Source organism: Hypomesus nipponensis, chromosome 9 (genome assembly GCF_054491055.1).
Source record: "Hypomesus nipponensis isolate SF chromosome 9, ASM5449105v1, whole genome shotgun sequence".
NCBI classification, from domain to species: Eukaryota; Metazoa; Chordata; class Actinopteri; order Osmeriformes; family Osmeridae; genus Hypomesus; species Hypomesus nipponensis.
The window spans coordinates 20,873,619-20,892,062 of record NC_140369.1 but is presented as its reverse complement, the minus strand read 5'-3'; the positions used below and the strand labels follow the sequence as shown (position 1 = coordinate 20,892,062).

The window sequence follows — 18,444 nt, the reverse complement described above, 5'->3', positions numbered from 1 at the left end:
AACATTATTCAAATATCCATTTACCGTCGTTTATCCAGCGTGTTCGTTTGTGAATTTTCATGGCTCCCTTCAAATCCACTCAAACTTCAAACATAGGTACCTAGTTTTTAGCTGGCTAATTGATGTTAGTTCAGTGAAAAACTTAGACAGGGCATGGATATGTTACAACAAGAATTGAGCTTTTAAGTCTATTGAAAGGTTAGTCCCCCAGATGCCCCACAATATAACATCTTTAGTCCAACACAATTTCTTTCAAACAGCTTATAATTTATAGCTCAACTTGTCGTAAATAATTTTGTAGGTTCCCGTGTATTTGTGGAAATAAATCAGAGTCTCGAAGTGAAGAAAATCTTAAGTCCGAACAAGTCAACAATAAACTAAGTCCGAAGGTTGAGAATGGTTCTAAATGTTGACAAGTCAAAAATAAACAAAGTCCAAACGTAGAAAATTATTCTAAGTGTTGACCCGTCAAAAATCAGGCTAAGTCCCAACATTGAAAATTATTCTAAGTCCAAACCAGTCAAAAATCAGGCTAAGTCCAAACAGATGCACTGAAACTCTGAAAGTATATACTGAAAGTATTGATGCAAAAGTTTTATTCCAACACAGGGTAAACAAGTTATCCAAGTGAGTAAGCTAACAAGAGCAGACTGGCAAGTTTCTCTCCAAACATCCCCTTTTATACTGTATTTTCTGCCTATTATTTGTGTCAATTTTTGCTATTGGTACAACACTGTTGGTCACAGATACATTATGCATCCTCACATTATTGGTACCTTTCTGTTGATTACCATTTCTACGCTTTGTAACCCAATTGGCCCCTATTCTAGGGTTTCTGATTACAGAAGCTGTGTCACGTTGGCATCTCTGTTCTTACATAAATCTGACCATGTCCAGGCTCGTGTTGGGTGCACACATATGTTACGCTGTCTTCTAGTTGGTATGGGATGCTCATGCTTTATAAATATAGGAAACCCCTAGACACAGACCTAGGCCTGACCTGGGTGACAGATTCAGACTTGGTTTGCAGGAGTTTTCCTGCAGCTCGGCCATAAGTACGTTCTAATTTACGGCTAAGCCTCTGCATTCCTTTGAGTGGTACTTTCCTATCCTCCTTTGCTAAAACCAACGTTTAACACTTCTATTGGTTTTACTCAGTCACAGCTTAGCACTAAATTTCACATAGTACAACTTAGAGTATAATATAAGGAATAACTGAGACATTCACTTTTCAATTAGATAGTTCCATAAATGTAACCCATCTCCATTATTTTCAGCAGGGTGATGTAATTTTCTTCATCAAACTTTTTTGACCAGAGTTACACACAAATTTAACCATTTGGTGATTAAACGCACTTTCCGGGTTATGACTTTATTGAGCTAGGTCATAATCCCAAAGTTATGGCCTATTGACAGTTCTTTCCGTATATTTCTGCCGCCAATCCTTGTACCCAAGAGATTGGTATTTTATGGACTTGACGTCAGATCCTTCCCATCACTTATCGGGTACTATAGAAGAAAGCTTTTTAGAGAGAAGCACACAAACATTCATTCTTTTTCATTCTTACAGGAAGACATACAGGTATCTGACAAAAACAGATATGTCCTAGCACAATACAAGCCTTTGCCTTTGAATCAATCTTAACCTTTTGCTTTAACAGTTCAATCTGTGTCAAAGCATTATAAGGTGTGGGTTTTACTTGCCCACTCCATAGTAATGTAGATTTCTCAGGATCTCGTCGGGCGTCACCACTTTGTAGTGGACTCAAGTTTACTTTCTCCTTGGTCCAAGGTGGAGATGATCTGACACGAAGTATTTCTTAGTCAAAGTCAATTTGAACAAAGGTTTGCTTTATTGTGCCAAGAATTGGATTACATTCGTTAGGCGTCTCAGCTCCAGAGAAAACCCGGCTTATCCTTAGTGCAACAGACATTTATACAAGTCATACGTCACACAAATACTTCATTGGCAATTGGCCTGGAACTCTGATAAACAGATGGGGCCTATTTCACAATACCGTCGATTCATTTCTAAAGGGCATTCCCCCCCCCCCCCTACAGCTGCTTCCCCATGTCAGCCTGACCTGTCGAAGTATCAGAGGGAACAGAGCATTCTGCTGATTGCTTAATTGGACCCCAGGGCAGGCCCATAGAAGGAAATGCCCTGTGGTTGTTGTTCTGTTAGACAACTCCTATCTGCCTGCCTCTAGTTAGTTTCTTATATGAGGTCAGTGTCCTGAGCTGACCTGTTACAGGCTTGTTCCTCAATACAGAGTTTTTAGCCTACAACAATATTAACAAGAATCGGTGACAAAGGGCAGCCCTGGCAACGTCCAACCCTCACCAGGACCAAACTCTAGCACCGGTCGTACAGGGACCGGACAGCCCCGATCAGGGAATCCGGTACCCCGTACTCCCGGAGAACCCCCCACATGAGCCCCCGAGGGACACGGTCGAACGCCTTTTCCAAATCCACAAAACATGTGTAGACTGGTTGGGCGAACTCCCATGCACCCTCCAGGACCCTGCCGAAGGTGTAGAGCTGGTCCACTGTTCCACAGCCAAGACAAAAACCACACTCCTCCTAAATCCGAGGTTCGACAATCCGACAGACCCTCCTCTCCAGAACCCCTGAATAGACTTTCCTAGGGAGGCTGAGGCGTGTGATCCCCCTAGAGTTGGAGCACACCCTCCGGCCCCCCTTTTTAAAGAGGGGTCTGCTGGTCTGCCAGTCCAGAGGCACTGTCCCCGATGTCCATGTGATGTTGCAGAGTCGTGTCAACCAAGACAGCCCTACCACATCCACTCCGGGCGGACCTCATCCACCCCAACGCCCCCCCCCCCCCCCCCCGACATGATCAAAGCTGTCCTGGAGGTGGGAGTTGAAGCTCCTTCTGACAGGGGATTCCGTCAGACGTTCCCAGCAGACCCTCACATTACGTTTGGGCCTGGCCTACTCAGGCCAGACCGGCGTCTTCCCCCACCATCGTAGCCAACTCACCACCAGGTGGTGATCAGTTGACAGCTCCGCCCCTCTCCTCACCCGAGTGTCCAAGACATTCAGCCTCAGATCCGACGACACGACTACAAAGTCTATCATCGAACTGAGACCTTGGGTGTCATGGTGCCAAGTGCACATGCTTGAACATGGTGATTGTTATGGACAAGCCGTGTCTAGCACAGAAGTCCAACAACAAAACACCACTCGGGTTCAGATCGGGAGGACCGTTCCTCCCAATCACGCCCCTCCAGGTCTCACTGTCATTGCCCACTTGAGCATTGAAGTCCCCCAGGAGGACGAGGGCATCTCCGGGAGAACCGCTTTCCAGCACCCCCCCCCCCCCATAGACTCCAAAAAGGGTGGGTACTCTGCGCTGCCGTTTGGTGCTGTGACGCCACGAGAGGCTACACAGGCCTCAGCGGGACAGCTCAAGTAGTGCGAGGACACTAGGTTCAAAACGTAAACAAAGGTTTTATTAAAGTTCTTCGGATTTAACAAAACTGCGTTCCAAACACAAAAAAGGGTAACCTGGGCTCAGGTGGGTCTTCAACCGACAAAACTTAAACAATGCCTCTTCTTGGCGGTGAAATCAAAGTCCCGATTCTCTCAGGTAAGTAAACTTCTCAATCTTACGTAAACTGGAGCTCCAGCCTTCCGTGTCCCTCGCGGTATCCCTACTGGGGCGGCCAGGTATGTTGTAGGGGGCCCAACCTGCAGCTCGTCTCTCAAAACCTCACACACCACCTAACTCTGGCTCTCCCTCTTCAACAAAACCCCTCAAGTCATCAGGGTCTCATCAGTCCCAGGTGCGTGGGAACGCCCCGCTATGAGGGAGGGAAGGAGCTCCCAACTCCCCCAGCAGAGGGAGCCACAGCTGCTCAGGGCTGCAGCCACCTCCGGGTAAAAGTAGCACCCCTCCGGTACCCAGCCTCTCGTGACGTCACAGTGCGTAAGCACAAAGCACAGTGAGGACCCGTCCCCCCGAAGGCGGAGGGAGGCTACCCTCTCGTCCTCTCGTGAACCCCAACATACAGGCGCCGAACCGAGGGAAAATATTCCCCTTCAGCTCGACGTTTCTCACCGAGGGCAACTCCAGAGTGGAAGAGAGTCCAGCCCCTCTCGAGGAGACTGGTTCCAGAGCCGATGCTGTGTGTTGAGGTGCGGCAGCCATCGTTGCGCAGCCAACGATAAGCAAAATCATACTCATCATGGATTACTCAACTAAATACACACTGTTTATAGTGGACAGCTTGGATACCTATCTAACTAGACAACATCAGGGTGAACACTCAAATTAACTAAACTATAGACCATAGCATTACACATGTCAAAACAAAATGAACACAACAATAAAACTCCAAACAATGCTTATTTAACTAAGGTTAAATAAGCATTAAATAAGGTTAAATAAGCAATGCCCTTAACTTAGTAGCTTTTCAGTTTGCCGCCGGGCATTCTGGGTACCAAGAGCAGCACGAGTATATGCGATCTTACAGCATTGTGTAACACACTTCGGTTGTGGATAGTATCTCCAGAAATAAAGCCAAGTCACTCATTTAGTGGTGGAATCCATTGTTATCTCTACAACATTATTTTTGTATAAGTTCAGCTAACTTGCGAATCATGACAGCCTATTGGATTTTTTTTTAAAGTTTGTTCAAAGTATTAACGTTAAAATTGGTGAAAGCATGATGGTAGTCTACTTTTTATATATTCACAGATAGTACACTTTTCTTAGTATATTTAAAATTACTATTGAAAATGTGAATATGCCTGAAGTACTCTAAAGTATACTTTTTTTCACCTGGGTGGGACATTGACACAGTAAGCTACCAAAAAACATATTCTACGTATTTTAATGGCGAGCTAATTAACACTAAAGTAAGTTATTAATTTCCGTATTACTATTATTTGTATATTTGTATATTTTGTCAAAACAACAGGGAGCCACTGGAGAGAGGAGATTGAGGTGCAAGAGGCAGGCCACTGACCACTTATATGCATTGCCTGATTCCACTATGGCTATAAAGTCCAAACTTGAAGAAGCCTCAGCGAGTGAGGAAACTGCAGCGGAAAACTTAAGTTTGAATGCTCCTCAGGTAAAATAAAAATATTACATTGAACGTTTTGTGTATTTTATGTTCTTTGTTGACTTTTTGACCTAGTTACTATTAAAAAGAGACCGACTGAATCACTTTTGCTCATTGAATTTCAGATCTTCCGGTTCATCTCCGGTCAAAGCAGGGCATAGAGTACACCAAGGCCCAGAGAGATTTTGCCCTTACGCTTCATCTGCATGGTCCAAAGGCATATCACTACCTGAGAGATACTCTGCATATTCACCTGCCACATCCCAGTTCATTGCAAAAGTATTCTTCATGATGTTTAATTTTACACTGAATTACATTAAGCACTACAGACAATATAGGGATGCTTTGGTCAAATACGGATGTGTCACTCTGATGCTGGATCCAATGTCAATCAAAAAACACGTTCAACATGATCCTCATACACAAACAATGTTTGGATATGTGGACATGGGGGATCAATTGAATGAGACTGACATAGCTTCCGAGGTTCTTGTGTTTATGGTGGTTGGGCTTTGAGGTTATTGGAAAGCTCCAATTGCATATTATTAGTCCATCACACCAGAATCACAGAAAGTGGTAGTAGAACATGCATTAGAAGAGCTGCATCATCGTCCGATAAGGGTGTTGTGCATGACAATGGATGGTCATGCATCAAATGTCAGTATGTGCTCCCAACTTGGGTGCAATCTAAAAGCAGACCCATGTGAGCCCTTGAAGACCCATTTGCCACATCCAGTAACCCATGACAATGTTTTTGTTATGACGGACCGTGCCACATGCTGAAGCTGACACACAATATGTTGCAGGTACATGCTCATTATTGCCTATCTGCTCTGGTTGACTGTTCTGCTTTTATACATTGTATTTACATAATTGTGCAGACAATGGTGCTTTACAGTTGAGGTGTGCAGTGAAAAATCTGATTCTGCAGGCATACAGCCCAATTAGAAGCATAACTGGCAGTATCAATTGGAGGTACATAGTTCAGCTGAACAATGTCCAAAAGAAAAGTGGACTACATGCGGCCAACCGAGTCACGGATAAGCATGTGAACTTTGGTAATCAGAAGATGAAGGTATGTTTGCATGATGATTAATTTATAGAGGGCCGCAATAGAAATGGGCTTTAGGGATTTAGTGTTTTTATACTTTTTGATGATGTTTGTATCTTGTGCTAAACTCAATCATAAAAGTCTGGCTGCTCAGATTTCGAGTAACTCTGTGGCAGTGGCGCTCCGCACCTTGCAGGACGTAGGGATGGGCGTGGTTAATCGAATATCCGGATATCCTAAAGTAAGTTAGTATTCGAATACTTTTTTCGAATACTTATGAGCGTAGTTTAATTTAAAAAAATGTTTTAATGAAAAACCGTCGCGTCGTGTTGTGAATTCTAATAGTTGTGACATTAGAAATGATGAAAACCATCAAAAAAGGTAGGCTACGCCTGCGTTCTGCTGCGAGTCTCCTTTCATTTCATTTGGCGCTACAAGAAGCATTGTGTCCTGGCTAAGCAGTAGGCTACCTCGCAGCAACCTCAGTTCATGCAGTTTTTTCTACGCCGGCCTACTCGTAAATCGACTCCGTACTGGCCTCTCCCCTGAGCATGTTTACGTGCTCATTTTCCTGAATAAAAATGCGTATGGCTAATTCAGTTGTGGCTTATTTATTTTCTTACCAGTAGCCATGTAGAGCTAGCATAATCCGCTGTTTATGTTTGCATTGTGTGGTGGCGCACCGTATCCTATAGGATTTCGGTTCCAAGTTAATATCCAAGTTAATATGCAATATTTCTCCATGTGTGTCTTTCGTTTTTATCGAGGATAGCCTTCCCAATGTGTTTAATTTAGTCCAATGTAGCCTACTTTTTATTTCACATAGTAATAGGCTATCGCTTTTCCGCCAAATTAAGAGCCTGCGTCTGAAGACGCAGCGTTTTTTCAAGTTCATTGTCTTTTCGTCATGTTATTAAATTGATCTTTCATTTGTTTTCTTTATTCAACCCTTATTTAATCTAATAGCTGAACAGTCCCAATGATTGCCAGAATGTGTGGTGGTTCATGTGTTTACTGTATGCTTTGCGTCACGGCAGGCTAATTAACGGAACCACATTAACAAAAATAGATTATCCGGATATTCGAAAATAATTTCGGATACTATTCGAATAGTGAAATCAGTTCAAATCTCCATCCCTAGCAGGACGTGGGCTATGCAGAGTTCAAAGATTGTGAGGCTACTTCAGAATTAATTAAGATAATGCAACTAGGGATTTGCATCATCGACCAAAAACATTTCCCAACATTCTATATTTCCCAACATTCTACTGTTCTTACCAACATTTGAGTGATTAATTGCTTACATTTACTTTTATTCATTTAGCAGACATTTTTATCCAATGCCAGGAGATAGCTTTACAAAGTGCATAGGTCACTGATAATAACAAAAATATAGCCCCAAAAACATTGCGGATAGGCAAAACATGAAGCACATATTGTGAACAACCAAAAATAAGTGCCAAAGGGAAGAACCATATGAGCATGTAGTTAAACAAGTTATAATTAAACAACACAAACCTCAAAAAGTGCAAGAATGTACCTTCCCAGGGTGATTGAGAGATCGTGGGAGATGGAGGGCTTGGCCGGGATGATAGTTTCTGTTTTGGCGAGGTTCAGCTGTAGGTGGTGCTTGGTCATCCAGGCCTCGATCCTAGCTGAGATCCTCGGATCAGTTGGGGGGAACGACAGGTACAGCTGTGTGTCGTCAGCGTAGCGCTGGTAGGAGAAGCCATAGGAGGTGATTGGTTTAGTAAAATCCAGAACTCAACTGAACTTAGTCACTTAGTTTATGAAGAGATGGACAAAACACATTCTTCATCAATTGCCATTGTCGAGCAGCAGGATTGTAGAACCAGATCCAGGAGAGACCCACGGCGGTACCAGTATAAAGCAGAACCGGTGGTGCACAAAACCAAGTAAGGGATTCCTTTTCCAAAACCCCATTCACAGACTGCTTTATGCTTGGTGCGCCCTGCTGTCCCTCTGCAATGCTGGTAATGTAAACAATTTAAGAACCTTTTATTGTGACTCTGGTCGAGTATGTAAAACAATCTGTATTCTTGATCTGAGGCAAAGGATCTGTTAACAGAGAATACGGCCCATACCCTTGATCTGGGGGAAATTATCTGATAACAGAGAGTATGGTTTTACAGATACAGACCAGGGGTGAACCAAATAAGGAAAGATATGTGTTACTTTAAAGATGCATGTTTATAGCTGAAAACTTAAGTTGAACAGAGATCTTTTTGGGATTGTTATTTTGGTTTTAATTTTTTTGTCATAATGTATTAGTTCATAATGTATTACGGTAGGTTCACACTGCAGCGGAGAGGGGCGTCGGCTTCCAATTCATTTTCAATTAAACCAGGCGTTGACGCTCGCGTGGGCATTGTGGGAAGGCAAGTGGAGCGTTGACGCTCGCGTAGGGCGTTGTGGGAAGGGCGAGTAGAGCGTTGAAAGTTGGATTTTCTCAACTTTATGTAAATGAGGAGCGTGAAAACGCTAATGCTGGCCAATCGGATAGGTTTCTTGTAACGTAGCAACCGTTGGTCATGGTAAACATTTTCTAGGATTCAAGATGTAGGAGAAACTTATCGTATATGTGTCTGCACACCCAGTCTCGTCACTTTAGCTAGCTACGTAACCTAGCTCTAACTTTCTTCTGTGCTCGCTGCATACTGTACTAGCTACAGTAGTCTAGTTTACCCGGTACAATATTGACATTCAACGTTGAAATGGTTGGCAGTCACTCGCTAGCCATACAGTAAATGTGTACTGGCCATAACCTAGCGAATGTTACTGGAAAAATGTTTGAAGTTCTGTACAGTACTGTATAGCCTAGTTGACAAGATCTTGCAACATGTAGTCACTCAGCGCATCTGATTCCTTGCATCATGCCATGTAGAAGCTGTATTTTGATCGAGACAGGAGCACCTACACACGTGGACAAAATTGTTGGTACCCCTCAGTCAATGAAAGAAAAAACTCACAATTTTCACAGAAAAAACTTTAATCTGACAAAAGTAATAATAAATAAAAATTATATTAATGTTAACCAATGAAAGTCAGACATTGCTTTTCAACCATGCTTCAACGGAATTATTTAAAAAAATAAACTCATGGAACAGGCCTAGACAAAAATGGTACCCCTAACTTAATATTTTGTTGCACAACCTTTTGAGGCAATCACTGCAATCAGACGATTCCTGTAACTGTCAATGAGACTTCTGCCCCTCTCAGCAGGTATTTTGGCCCACTCCTCATGAGCAAACTGCTCCAGTTGTTTCCGGTTTGAAGGGTGTCTTTTCCAGACTGCATGTTTCAGCTCCTTCCAAAGATGCTCAATAGGATTGAGGTCAGGGCTCATAGAAGGCCACTTTAGAATAGTCCAATGTTTTCCTCTTAGCCATTCTTGTTTTTTTAAGCTGTATGTTTTGGGTCATTGTCCTGTTGCAAGACCCATGACCAGCGACTGAGACCAAGCTTTCTGACACTGGCCAGCACATTTCTCTCTAGAATCCCTTGATAGTCTTCAGATTTCATTGTACCCTGCACAGATTCAAGACACCCTGTGCCAGATGCAGCAAAGCAGCCCCAGAACATAAGAGCCTCCTCCATGTTTCACAGTAGGGACAGTGTTCTTTTCTTGATATGCTTCATTTTTCCTTCTGTGAACATAGAGCTGATGGGCCTTGGCAAAAAGTTACATTTTTGTCTCATCTGTCCATAGGACATTCTCCCAGAAGCTTTGTGGCTTGTCAACATGTAGTTTGGCATATTCCAGTCTCGCTTTTTTATGATTTGCTTTCAACAATGGTGTCCTCCTTGGTTGTCTCCCATCTAGTCCACTTTGGCTCAACGACGGATGGTGCGATCTGACACTGATGTTCCTTGAGCATGAAGTTCACCTTGGATCTCTTAAGAAGTCTTTCTGGGCTCTTTTGTTACCATTCGGATTATCCGTCTCTTTGATTTTTCATAAATTTTCCTCCTGCGGCCACGTCCAGGCAGGTTGGCTACAGTCCCATGGATCTAAAATTTCTGAATAATATGTGCAACTGTAGTCACAGGAACATCTAGCTGCTTGGAGATGGTCTTATAGGCTTTACCTTTATCATGCTTGTCTGTAGTTTTCTTTCTAATCTCCTGAGACAACTCTTTCCTTCGCTTCCTCTGGTCCATGTTGAGTGTTGTGCAGACCATGTCACCAGACAACACAGTGACTACCTGGAGGCCTTAATAGGCCCACTGACTGATTACAAGATTGTAGACACATGTGATGCTAATTAGTGGACACAACTTGAATTAACATGTCCCTTTGGTTACGTTATTTCAGTCTTTTATAGGGGTACCATCATTTTTGTCTAGGCCTGTTCCATGAGTTTATTTTTTTTAATAATTCGGTTGAAGCATGGTTGAAAAGCAATGTCTGACTTTCACTTGTTAACATTCATAGAATTTTTATTTATTATTACTTTTGTCAGATAAACGTTTTCTGTGACCATTGTGAGTTTTTTTTCATTGACCGAGGGGTACCAACAATTTTGTCCACGTGTGTATATTTATATCAATAATGATCGCTATTGTAAGTACATGAACCCAAGTCGGCACACTTGACCATGACACCGTTTTACACAAACTACAATAGTGACCTTAGAGAACTACAACTCTGTATTAACTTTTCGAACACGCCCTTGAGGGTGGTGCACTTTGGGTGCACAGTGCAGAGCATTAAAAAATGCTGCAGTGTGAACGCACCGTTAGGCTTCAAAGACTTTATGCGAGAGACCAACTATTAAAGGTAAAGTGGAAAGTATTGTATGCACGTTCCTCAAAAGTTGAGTCTTTGTATGCGCGTCCCATGATCGAGTGCCTGGAAGGCGAGGATAGTTTGGCTTGAAAAGGCCATCTTTGTAGTTCACTACCACTTGATATTGTAGTTCTTTTATTCTTCAATATTGTGACCGTTTTACAGTGCTTTGTGATTTTGTGACTATATTCTAAAGTACTGTGTGATTCTTGCTGCTGTAAATCATGTTGGCTACATACCGTTATGAGATTTGTTACAGATACATTCATTCAGATACATTGTAATTCAGTGTAATCTAACTTCCAGTACGGGATTGATAGAAACGTTGTTAGTCCAGCCCGATATGTTTGATTTACATGGAATTCAAACATTGAGAAATGGAATGCAATGTTTCATGACCCCAGACATTGTTGTCCGTGGAAGGAACGTTAGATACGTAAAAATATTGGAGAGTTTAAAAGCGGTTTTAAAAGACAAGGAAACAAGTAGGACGTGTAAACAATTTGTCAGTTGTCCAATGTTTATGATAGGGTTAACTGAAGCTACGAGACAACGTGGCATTGTCTATCTTGAGAAAATACGGTCAGATCAACCCTTACAAAAAAGAAGTATACTTCAAGTTTATTTTGTAAGTATACTTAGTATAAAAAGTATACTATTATCATGTTACTTAAAGTATACTAGCAGTGTACTTTTTTGTACTAAGTAAACTGAATTGGCCCACTTTTTAGGTCATTTAGTACACCATTTTCTGTTTCTAAGCATACTTCCTAAAAGTACGTTATTGAGTACGTAGTGAAGAACTACGAATCTGCAGTAAACTATTATGAGGGCCCCGTTCTCACCAAGTGACTCAAGATCTGAGGCGTTTGAGGGGCCCATAAACATTTTAATACATTAGTAAATAATAGTAAAATTACATTTAGAAGTTTACTTGTTGACGTACCTACATTAAATGAAAGTGCACTTCAAAGTATACTTTGAGAATCTCTAGGAAGTATACTTCATGAACTGAAAGTGCACTACACAGGCTACTTTAGAGTATTCCAAAGTATACTTTGAAGTACTTGAGGAAGTATACTTGATGAACTGAAAGTGCACTATACAGGCTACTTTGCAGTATTCAAAAGTGAACTAGTTTCAAAGCATACTTAAAAGTATATTAAAAGTAAACTATGTTCTAAGTATACTTCTTAAAAGTATATTAAAAGTGAACTATTTTCTAAGCATACTTCTTAAAAGTATATCAAAAGTGAACTAAAAGTGTACTATCCATATTTTAGTATACTTATAGTATACTTTAATATACTTATTTTTTGTAAGGGAAGCTAAATCTCATTCTGATAGAGAAGCTAGGAATGCGCCGGAGCATCTTGAGATACAGTGACAATATGAATAGAAAAGTGAGTGAGCTAGAATGAGTGAGTTTTGAGCTAGACAAACAAGAGGCTGCTAGAATTGAACTACAGCAGTTTAAGAGACAGAGGGTCCGGGAGTCATTGTTAAAACCTGATCAGACTGAACAAAGTCATACAGTGAGGGAACTCGAGACATTGCTTGAACATGCTAACATGAAGTTGCTTGAACAGACTAACAGTGCCAAAACTAATTGTGAGAAGTCAGTAGTTGTGAAACAGGCTGAAGGCAGCGCTAATTCTCAAGGGAAACAAGAGAGACTACCTAAGATTTGTAGCCTATTTGCCGACGAAGAAGTGATGTTGTTGCTACAGCTGTGGCTATGCAGAGTCTCCAGAGACAGGGAAAATGCATTGTTAGTGGAAGCAGCGGGTCAGATGCAGCCAGCACAGAACCTACAAGAGAAGGTTGAGGTTCATACCACAGAAAATATAATTGGTGAGGTTAGTCAGGAAGGCCTAAGAACAGAAGAGGCACTATTGCTTATGAGGTTGAGGAAAGGGTTCACGTCAATCAAGCAGAGAAAGAGAGCCCCAACCATGAAAGGTCTGTCAATATCAGTTGAACCCCCAGGTATCAATGAACCCTAACAGCCTATGTACCTTTATCGCCCATATTCAGTGACTGAGCTGAGGGAGCTAGGAAAGGGATTTCCTGACATGAGAGGACTTAACAACATTGCTAAGAGATTTGCAAATAGTTATCAATGCCATACGATAATGATTTGAATCAAGGGTTAGAGGTTGCACTCCAGCCCTGTGTGTTGAGAAAACTTAAAGCATAGATTCCTGATGGTGTTTAATGGCTGCAATACCGGAGGGGTGTTGCTTGACTGGAGTAAAGTGTATGATCGCAAACAGAGAAAAGAGGATCCTACAGCAGACATGAAAATCCCTCACCTTTCGGCAAAATTCGCAGTTTTGAAAGGGGAGTGAACTGCAAAACAGGTGTGTGTGTCAGAAGGGAGCGTGAGTGCATGGAAATAGTAACGTGAAGGGCCTTGCATCACCAGTGCAAACCACCATCAGAAGCTGAAAGCACTCCTGGCCTCGGTGAATGATGGTTTCAATCATTTTTATATTTTCTGATATATCTAAATTTAGTTACCCAGGAGCTTTGTTGACATAGATTTAGCTAAAGTTAGCTACAGCTTGATGAATTGAGTCATCGAGCAGGAGAGAACGCAACGTTAGCCAGCTAGCTAAAGCTCCGGTGGAAAATTCCAAATGAACTTATGCAGCATTTAGTGCCGCCTACACACAACAGTGACACTGACGGATCGAAAGCTAATTTGAGACAATATAAAGATGGAAAACCAGGCTAAGAAACGTAAACGTAATTACCTTCACTAGACAATGTTTTACCAATTGGACAAACGGCTATGTTTGTTTGTTTCAAGCTCCCAAAACCTTTTCAGTCAAATCAGCACAAAAGTATACGCACACTCTCATTAAACCATTGAAGTCCCTAACTAGCATCACATCAGGCAGAGAAATTTCATGCATTAGCAGGGCGCTCGCTGTGGTCGCGTATACGGGACCGGTTCTGGTTGGCCGGTCTGGATCAAAGTCCAGGGCCTATTTTTACTCCCAGTCCGTCCCTGCCATTCTATCAATAAGCAGACCTGCCAACCTGTACGCAATTTGTGTAGCGGATACGCATTTTGACTTCAAAGTACGCTGGTACTTGTATTGGCTGTCAGTCATGATGGAAGAGTAGAGTAGAGTTAAGTTACAGCAAGTCCACCATTTCTTGTGGGGGTTATGCATTAAGCCATTTGTGGTGCCCTTACCACATTGTGCCTCATATACTGTACATTTTAGACCCAGTGACAGGCTGGCATGAAATGGCTTGCATAATACTTAGTAAGGAGGCCATAATAATTTTTGACTATGGCTTAAGTTAAGTTTCTCCAGCTCTATCCAGGTTTGCAAAAAAGTATCTCAAAATGCATCAGATTGATGCTTTAAAATATGGAATATTTAAATTTTTCTTATGAGGGAGCCTGCACCCGGACCCCCTTAGAGGGGTAATATCCTTCTCACATTTTTCACCCCTGACCTGTTTTCATGCCTGTACAGGTTATCTTGAAAGACTTACTAGGATTTTTGAAAAACATTCTGGTTCTACAGCAGCTGCAGCCCCATGCCACTTTGTCATGTGTTCATATGTGGATTGCTTCATGAACTCCCGGTAGAAGTAAAAAAAAAAAAAACAGATTCAACATTGGGAGAACGAAATGTTGATATGATTATGGATTATGTCAAACATAATTGTACATTGATGCAGGAGAATGCAGGAAAGAAAGTTGAGAAATTACTGACATTGCAAATGAATGTCTTACTGAAAGAAAATAATATGTTTAAAGGAAAAATGAGAGCCAGGGGCAAGGGGAGTAAGAGATAGACAGGGATATGTGCATACTCTGTAAACAGATATGCCACAGGGCATGTGATTGTCCAGGCACAGACTGTGGCGAAAATCTGTTATCAACTTTGGGGGGGACAATTATATGACATTTTCTCAAGAGCAATTTCTGAGGGGGACACCAAAATGATGCAATGTAGTTATAAGTAGTGTTTCTTATCAGTCAAGTATGAATGCAGGCATACAGTATGTACAACCAGCAATACCAAGAAAGGCCCGTATGTACTGTACACTGTATGGGTGCAGTTTATGTAATTACAAAGGGCGTGGTGTAGTCTCATCTAAAATAATCTCAATTGAACCATCATAACATCAGGGAAAATTGCAAAACCTCTTGAAGTGTCAACACTTTGTTGGCAAGAGTTTGCGGTTCTATAAATTGTGGGTGTGGCTGATATGGTTCTGTGCCACCACTGAGGTGACTAGACAGTGCTGTGCAAATGTCTCCTATACTGGTGCTGCTGGCAAAAAGGTTGACCCCCGGTCCTGCCATGGCTGTGACACTGTCATCTGAAGTCTCTCTCTGGCTCTTTCCCTTTTACCACCCTCACTGACTCACAGTCTGTCTCCTAGAAAAGACATAAGGTGTTTGCCATCCTACTTACTACCAGTACCCAATACTACACAATTAATCACAACAACAATACCATTGCCTCAAACTAATCTTGGTTCAGTCACCAGTTCAAGTAGAGAGTGGGGGTATCCATGGCATTGTCCAATTATGTCCCTATTTTACAAGTCTGAAGAAGAGAACCCATCATGGTGCCAAACAAGAGACTCAACAAACTTACCTGAGACCCCCCATCTCTGCCAGTTTGTTCCTGCCTACCTCCAGCTCTATTGTCTGTTTGTCATCTGGTGCCTCCTCTGCCTAATGGCATCATTATGAAACATTCAATTAGCACATTTCACATCATTTTTATGAACATTTTATCAACTAGTCTTTGAGATTATGCCACTAGGGTTCTTTCTTTGCGTTTTGGTGTCCTGAAATGCTCTGATGTCCGTCTTTCTTTTTTCTGCAATTTTTCTACCATGCTGGCCGCACACACAATGTGCTGTTTATTTACAGTAGGAGATGGGCTTCTATCATTTATTAAGATTCTTCTAGAATAGGCTTCGATCTACCAGGTAGCTAGACAGTTAGGAAAGGTGAAACGGATTGCATTGACAAGCATTGACAGCTGTATGAGTTCACCTTTTACACAACGCAAACTGCAACCTTTTGTCATACTAATATAATTCATGTTTTGGTTTTACTAACCCAGAATAGCTGAATTTGCAGAGCTAGCGAGCCCCAATTCCGTTTGTGTGGCATTTGTCATCATTTTTGCTATCGCCAGTTTACTCCAGATCGGCACACAGGTGCTTCGAAGTCCCTGGAGACGATTTAGCTTTTGCAATGAGACCATTTAAGATAATTATGAAAATAGTAGAATATAGTATAGTTCTGTTCAGTATCGCTAACCATGGCAAATGGATTTCGAAGAACTACAATATCCGTGCTGATCTTGGATTCAATTGACGATAGCAAAGTTTTCATCTTGGACAACGCCAAATGGAGTAGGTGCTAATGTTTGCTCCATCGGTTTGTTTGGTAGCTATGCAAATGCAGCTAGTTTAGTGTGTGTGAACCCTGCAAACATAGTGAAATCGCTTTGGTGCGATTAACTGGATTAATTTTACGTTGGCTTCGTGCATTTCAGATGGTAGACACTCATGTCACCTTGTCATATAAGGAACACAACTACTGCATTGCTAGCTTCTCTCAGTTACTGACTATAATGCAAAAAGCTGGTGATGTTACTTAGCTGGCTAGCTAACATAGTGATCAATGCAGGGAAAATTGTGACAGATATGAATGTTTTATTGTATTGAGTGCTAGAAATAAATTGTCAAACCAATCCTTTCTTACTAAACTAAACGACACGAACAGATACTGTCCGATTTTCACACACGCACCTGCATCACTGCTGAGGGCTGGGGTTGTGGATTAAACCATTGTGGGACCAAGGGCGGGGTTCGCAATCATTTAAAACTTTAAAAAGCGCCATTGTGTCCATAATCAGCAAAGCGCTTTCATTGCATATTATTATAAGTGTTATTGAAATTACATAGTTATGTTTACAGTTATTTATTAGGGGGGACAAATCATATTCTTCCCAGGATTGGGGGGGTCGTGTCCCCCTGTCCCCCCCGGGATTTCCGCCCGTGGGCACAGTATACAGAAATAGTCAATACCCCTCACTCACATACTCCATACTACTGCACTCAACCCCTCCTGTTTTCTTCAGAACGAAGAGCTTGCTGTGGCATGCTCAAGGACACTCAGACAGTAAACAGCCACAATCAAAACTAGAGAGCATACAATTTCTGGGGAAATTGTGAGGGTGTGCTTGCGGATGCCCCAGCTGCCCATAGTCTTCTGGTGTTTACATATTTAAAAAAGCATTTAAGTGTATGACTGCAGTTCTGACCATTGTGTTCCCTTGATAATAAGTTTGTAAAAATTACATGCATCACTCAGATGGAGGAGAGGTGATACTGGTTGGTTGGAAGAGAAGGAGGCCAAATGTAGCTCATGAAGATGCAGCGCTAGGTAACTTATTAAATTGTAATCAGATAAACAACTTGTTGGTTGCCCGACAAGAGGATGACACAGCATCTGCTTCTTCAACTCCTTAATCCTCTCAGGGCACCTGTTGCACCGGGTTAGAAAGACATCAGCATAATGTAGCTAATTTTACACAATACATTAAGGATTAAAAAATCAACACCCATCTTTGCTATATTAAAAGGGTCAATTGTAGGCTATGGGACATCAATATTACAGTTAGTCTAATGATGTGTAGGACCGTGTTTCTCAAGTAGTGGTTCCCGACTCCCGACCCAAGTGGATCGCAAGCTGGTGTAGGACATATTGATTCATAAAACCATCTAAACTCCGTATATTAATGTTTTCTGTTATTTAAAAGCAAGCTCAGACGTATGAATGGAAAAGGCATCTTTGTAAACCATCCTGGTCTGTTGTTATGTGTAAACCGAACATTTCACTTAGCTACTTTACTTTAAATAATCACTTTGTATTCTACCAAAGACAACAAAGTTGACTAGACTAGCTAGATTTTTTTTAGCTAACTGGCTACCACTACGGCACTAGCTGGTGGCTGGACGATTTGTACAGTACCTCCCAGAAGAGGTCTGGAACGGAAGACTAACAAGGTAGCAAGTTAGCTGTAGCTAGGTCTAACACTTGGTAACACTGCAGATAGTAGCAGATGTGCTGGGGTAACAGCTAGAGCTAACTCCTCTGTGAAATAGCAGACCACTGTTTCCGAAAGTAGATCTACTAGCTTAGCTCTAATAATATCAGCGTAGTAGCTATAGAGCTATCATATTTAGCTAGCTAGCTACATTTCACAAACGTATTTCATATCACAATGTAAAACGAAAACATTTGGCAGACCGGTGTAAAAATTGACCTAATCTCTATGACTTAAATGTCATAGCAAGTTTTTCCCTTCTCGTGATATTTTCAGGCATTTAGCCTACTCATATTGCATTCATTCATTTATAAAGAACCCCCTTTGAAGCTTATTTTAACAACAACGTTACCAGCAGTAGCTATCTCAGATGGAATCGCGATTAA

At 41.7% G+C, this 18,444-nt stretch overlaps 1 protein-coding gene across 28 annotated transcripts in view; it reads right to left on the bottom strand.

The window, feature by feature from the left end:
- The window catches only part of LOC146273450 (uncharacterized), a 133,474-nt gene that overhangs the window by 32,712 nt on the left and 82,318 nt on the right, over positions 1–18,444 (bottom strand). For 6 of the 28 annotated variants that reach the window (XR_014766479.1, XR_014766481.1, XR_014766483.1 and 3 more), the window contains exon 2: positions 7,683–7,858. The gene's annotated coding sequence lies outside the window, so the exon portion shown is untranslated. Of the gene's footprint in view, positions 1–24; positions 1,956–7,660; positions 7,859–15,586; positions 15,602–18,444 lie in introns of those variants that run through there. The other 22 variants (XR_014766498.1, XR_014766490.1, XR_014766496.1 and 19 more) reach the window with 14 other exon arrangements.